We start from the raw sequence: 6,388 nt of genomic DNA, 5'->3' as shown, positions 1-6,388 counted from the left end.
ACTAGAATATTAATGACTTTACCACAAACTCGATCCCAACCTTCAAGCCCAAGGGAAAAAATAGGACCTCATCACGAGGGAAACCTCTTTCCTCTAAATAATTTCTACCGTTCTTGATCAAGCTCTCTCCTTCCCACCGGTGTAGTGTGCCAACATCACTAAATCCATTACCATTGTTATCATAATATTATTTTCTACCATCAATGATTTGTGGTGTAGCAACTATAGGAGAATGTGCTTCTAACTCATTAAGTTAGAAGTTCAATTCTCACCATCGAAATGTTCTTTTTCTTCGTGTAATATTGCATATTGATTGTTAATAGATTCAAAGAGTCTGGTTCTTGGAATCGATCCAAGGCCAGGCGTGATCGGGCGCTGAGTGGTGGATCGAGTCTCGCTTACGTAAGGACTAATCCAGAAAATACCTCCTTTACTATAAAACATATATATAATCATCTAGTTTCTATAGATTACAACCACAAGCGACCATCATAATCAATAATATATTATAAGGCTTTAAGAATCTATGAATACAGTTTTAGGGAAAGGCGTTACATGGGTCGGATTGTTATGCCTAATATTATTATTGACTGCTGCATCGCAGGCGTACGTAGTTTTCTTATTTAAGATATTATTCTGACTATAACAAATTGATATTTCACTCTGGATAAGCCTCGATAATAGATTCCAAAGCTGGGATCTTGATGATTTTATAGCGGGAGAAGCCTCCTTCCTCTAATAATTTCTTCCATTCTTGCTCAGTTCTCTCCTTCCCACAAGTGAGTGCAAACATCACTAAATCCATTGCCATTCTTATATCATCAAATTTATCACAATGATCATCTGTTTTTAGAACTATATCAGCTATGATAAGCTTTCCAGTTTTTTCAGGTATTGCTATCTTGCAATTTCTCAAAATTTCAACGCATGATTCATCGTTCCAATCATGCAATATCCGCTGCAAAAATACAAAAAAAGAGAAAGAATAAGCATATGTAAAATTCATGCTCAAGAAAAGGATATCTATCGTTGTTTTTTTGATGAATTATCTCTCGTTATATTAATTTGAGCCCCAATAAAATTTCTAACAGAGCACTGACCTTCATGAAAATTGCATCAGCATTAGGAATAGCGTCTAACATATTTCCTGCAACATGGGAAACTCCTTCATATTTTGGTGCTGTTGCTACAACATGTGGCAGATCCAAGTTTATTCCTTTAATGTGTGGGTAGGCCCTGACAATTGCATCAGCATTAGGAATAGCGTCAAACATATTTCTGCAACATATTTTGGTGCTGTTGCTACAACATGTGGCAGATCCAAGTTTATTCTTTAATGTGTGGGTAGGCCCTGACAATCTCTGCTACGTGTCCTCCAATACACCAGCAGCATCCACCAATGATCTAATATTGTTGAAACCATCTTTGTAATGTGATAAAATTGCCCTCATCACGATCTTTGATGTGCATGCCATGCCCTCATTGAAAATCCCGTTGACCTCAGGATTTCGAGAAGCAAGATCCCACAGTTCACAGCCATGAGCCTTCGAGAAAGCGGTTCCACCTTCTTTGATACATTGGCTCAAGCAACGCCACGGTGCTACGAAGCATGGATTGTTTTGCATGCTTATTATAGAAACGACGCTTCGTTCAGAGTCATGCATTATCAATCTTGATATTTGGATTCAGCCCAAAGAGTGTTTTCTCCTCCATCTGATGGGGGGTGTGCAGTAAAAAATTTCTTTTCTGACCAAATATCTCATGATACGAGCAACATAAGAAATGTCCGTGCTAGGTGAGTTAATGCCTGAAATTATGAAGGATACAAAGAAAGAAAATATGTATATTGCAACTTATATACAACAGATTTCTTTTTCGAATTAATACTATATATCTTGCGCTTTGGTGAGGCTAGGGATACCAATATAATATTAAAATATTTCTTCATGGGTTCCTTTAGTTTAAGAAGTTGTATGAAGAACTTATGCCATGCATCAAACAACAACTTAGGCGAATCACTTGTGGTGGGTATATTGACTAACTACTATGTCAAAATTCAAGATCTATATGAGTAGAGACTTTTGATGAGTTTGGCATGTTACAGCAAGAGAAATCACAAGAGAATGAAAAACAGTCGGTGATGCACAACAGGTGAAGTTTAAGACTTCAACCATTCCTATAAAAACTGTTCAGACAACCCTTACTAAAGGAGATTCAGATTTAGATGAAGAGGATGCAAAAACTCCAGCAACCACATAACAAGAATCCATTGCAACGAGTAAACCAAAACAAGTTATTAAGAAACCTACTCGGTATTGTAATATGGTGGCTTATGCGCTTCCAGTGATTGATGATGGAATCCCTTACACCTACAAAGAAGCAGTATAGAGTATAGAAAGTGCAAAATGGAAAGAGGCAATGGATGAACAGATGAAATCTCTCTACAAGAATCAAACTTGGGATTTGGTACAAGTCCCTAAGGAAAAAAAGACAATTGGTTGCAAGTGGGTATATGCCAAGAAGGAAGGTAATCCTGGAAAAGACAACATTCGTTTCAAAGCAAGATTAGTAGCAAAAGGCTATGCTCAGAAGGGGTGGATAGATTATAATGAGGTATTCTTTCCAATTGTTAAGCATTCATCAATCCGTATTCTGCTAGCCTTGGTTGCACAGTTTGATTTGGAATTGGCCCAACTTGATGTGAAAAACTACCTTTCCTACATGGGGATTTGGAAGAGGAAAACATGTCTCAGCCAGATGGTTTCAAAGTCATTGGGAAAGAGAATTGGGCTTGTAAACTGAAGAAGTCATTGTATGGATTGAAACAATCTCCTCGCCAATGGTTATAAGCGATTTGATAAGTTCATGACAGGAACATGGATACACACGGAGTCAGTTTGACAACTATGTATATTTTTCGCAAACTTCTTGACGGTTCTTTCATCTATTTACTCTTATATGTGGATGATATGTTGATTGCATTGAAGAGCAAGATGGAGATTGATAGACTGAAAGCTCAACTGAAAACTAAGTTTAAAATGAAAGACCTTGGAGAAGCTAAGAAGATTCTTGGCATGGAGATTCAGAGAGATAGAAGAAAAGGCACAGTCTGTTTGACACAAACCCAATACTTGAAGAAAATTCTACAGAGATTTGGGATAGATGGTAAGATCAAGCCTGTAAGCGCACCTTTAGCTCCTCATTTTAAACTAAGTGCTTCAATGTCTCCACGCACAGAGGAAAAGTGCAAACATATGGCTCAAATTCCTTATGCAAATGCACTTGGTGCATTAATGTATGCAATGGTTTGTACAAGACCAGATATTTTACATGTTGTCAGTATGGTGAGTGGGTATATGCATGATCTAGGAAAGGGTCATTGGCAGACAGTTAAATGGATTCTACCGGTACATTCATGGCACAACTGATATTGGTTTGAAGTTTGAGAGGGATGATAGACTCGGACAAAATTTAGTTGGTTATGTGAACTCGGACTATGCTAGTGACTTAGAGAAGCGTCGTTCCACAATAGGCTGTGTGTTTACACTCGTTAAAGGGCTTGTAAATTGGAGGTCAACGTTACAATCAATAGTAGCTTTGTCAACAACTAAGGCAGAGTACATGGAAGTAACGAAAGCTTTCAAGGAAGCTATTTGGTTACATGGGTTGATTGAAGATTTGGGAATTGTTCAAGAGCACGTGGATGTCCATTGTGATAGTCAAAGTGCTATTTGTCTTGCAAAGAATCAGGTTCATCATTCCTGCACCAAGCACATCGATGTTTGATTTCATTTTGTTCGAGAAATTATGGATGAAGGGGATATTCTGCTACAAAAGATTGGAATCACAGATAATCGAGCTGACATGCTCACAAAATGTGTCTCAATGATCAAGTTCCAACATTGTTTGGACTTGGTCAACATCTCTCGGTGTTAAGCACCTTCAGGGTGCAACGCCATATGGCGCATTAGAAGCAGTATTGATTGATCATGAGGATTGGATGGAAAAATCTTGCCAAGGTGAAGATTTGTGGAAATTTGTCCAGATTTTTCATGATAATTATCGCACATCGCCACGCGGCATCTGTTGGTGATTTTTCATTTCATTTGATTGATTCGTTAGGAGTCACCACCTAGTATTTAATTGAGGGCTACTAGGAAACCCGAGTTTACTGGTCTCGTCAGAGATTCACGAGTAAGGAATTGGTTGTGGTTAGAGAAGGTATTAGCACCCCTAACGCACCCTACCTGAGGTAAGCTGCTTCATGGCTTTGATGTGATAAAGAAGTTTTAAAAATTATGTTCTTTCATCGGATATTAGAAATATAACTTACGTGTAAGTTCATAATCCTTAACCGTGAGCAAATCCAAATATTAAATTCTTCTTTATTCTTGCAATTTTATCATAAAAAAAACATTCATAAACAAAATACAAACCACACATTCACTTTCATTATACTTTTTTTTCTTCTTTTTTTCTTTTCTTTTCTTTTCTTTTTTGTTACATCCACACTACAAATTATAAAAAGTCAAAACTAAACAAAAAAACAAATACATTAAACAATTTTAAAATGAAAAAAATAGCCCCAAAACAATCTGAAATCCTTCTGCAAGCCGGAACGGTGTTAAGCAAGGTTTCTGGGTGCAGGAACAGTGGCGGCACGTCTTTACCACACGCCACTGCCAACCCATGCGCCGACGCATTAAAAATCCGAGAAAGTAAAGGGATCTGGAACAGCTTCCTCCATTATTCCCTTCCTTGCCGACGGTGACTTGTACAAACAGTAAATCGCAACCAATTGATTTTAGTTTTTATTTCCTTTGTTTGTTTTTCAGATCTGCTTCGATTTTCTTTCTTAGATCGGTCCCGTTTCTCTGCCTTCTCCCTTCTTTGTTTCAGGTGGCCGGCTGTGTGACCAAGAGGTCGGCGGCGACAGAGCTTCTGTGGTCTAACTGGCGGAGATGGAGGAGAAAGGAGTGTTGTCAAGTCGCCGGTTTTGATTGGAAATGGGGTTGGATTTGCGAGCATTGCTAGAGGAAGAAGGCGAACCGATCCGAGTCTGTGGGCGCCACCGTGCTCGGGCTGCTGCTGGAGGCCGGTCTGTGTGGCTGGAGCTGAAGGGAACTGAAAGAGAAAAAGGACACTGCTGAGAGGATGCTTCAGTGTTGCTGGAGATGAAGAGATCATGGAAGATTGGTCTGGGTTATGTGGGAGAAATACAGAGGATCCGATAAGGAGGGAAGGTCGATGGAAGTGGGGTCTTCGGGTGGCTGGTTTGAGGGAGGTGGCGGTCAACTTCAAAGATGGAGTGGGAGGAGACCATAGAACCAGCTAGGAGAGGAAAGGTTCGGTGAGGGGAGGGGCGACTGTGTTTGGGATGAGGGAGCTCAGCTCTTGGCTGGTGAGAAGAAGGGAAATGGTGATGAACAAGGGGCGGTGGCTTGGAGAAGAGATAGATTTAGGGTTTTCCTTTTTGGTTTTTTTTTTTTTACTCTCCAAACTGCCCCCCTCCCCTTTGTGAATTTTCTCCCCCTTTAGAAAAATTTTTTTTACTTATATTTATAGGTAAAATGTTGCTTGGTCCTCAAAATTGATCCCTCAACCTTCTTTTTTTATATAAATTTTGATTTTTCTTGTTTTCTTCTTGTCTTTTTGAAAACAAGCAATATCAGCGTTGACTTAATGAGAAAAATCAAGGATTTTAAAAATGACGTGTGAAAAGTCGAACGCGTTCGAAAGACCTTTGAAAATTAAATTTCTGTTTTAGATAACGTTGAAAATACTAAAAACGATGCAAATATATTAAAAATATATTTTTTTGGATTTTTGTTGTTTTTCATTATTTTTGGAGTTTTTTAAAATTTTTATTAAATAGATGAGTCAAAAATTAGGTAACAAACAATAATTATGTCAACCTCCAACTACCAACCATATAATTATGTCAACCCCCAACTGCCAACCAACCTCCAGCCACTATTATAATGACTCTTTATAAATAGAAGACTTCCTTCATTGTTAAAACCAGATGAGAGAGTGAGATCAATAGAGAGAGGAAGACAGTGAAACTGTGAGAGTGAGAAAGAGTAGATTTGAGAGAAACAGAGTGTAAGAGTGAAACATTGGGTTTTGTAGGTTGTACTAGGTTGAATTGAGTATTTGTATCATTCCTCTAATAATATACAATCTGTTGCCTCTGTAGACATACCCGGCTTTGGAGAACCATGTAAATTTGCTTTTTTGTGTTTTATTTGTGTCTGCTTTCAGTCGAGTATACACAACATTCTTCTCCTTAAGCAAGAGGTCATTTTCCATGGGGTTGACTAGATTAATTAATTAAATGAACAGAAAAAACATTTATCATTGATACAGCTCAACGCAATTGGATATA

General features: G+C 38.3%; 1 pseudogene; it reads right to left on the bottom strand.

Annotated features, from left to right (window-relative positions):
- LOC118040147 (xanthohumol 4-O-methyltransferase-like) overlaps positions 1 to 2,174 on the bottom strand; it is an 18,663-nt pseudogene extending 16,489 nt beyond the window's left edge.
- Between the last annotated feature and the right edge of the window lie 4,214 nt (positions 2,175 to 6,388).

This window comes from Populus alba, chromosome 13, assembly GCF_005239225.2.
Source record: "Populus alba chromosome 13, ASM523922v2, whole genome shotgun sequence".
Taxonomy (NCBI): domain Eukaryota; kingdom Viridiplantae; phylum Streptophyta; class Magnoliopsida; order Malpighiales; family Salicaceae; genus Populus; species Populus alba.
Note: the sequence above shows the minus strand (reverse complement) of the source record. Positions and strands in the feature narration are given on the sequence as shown.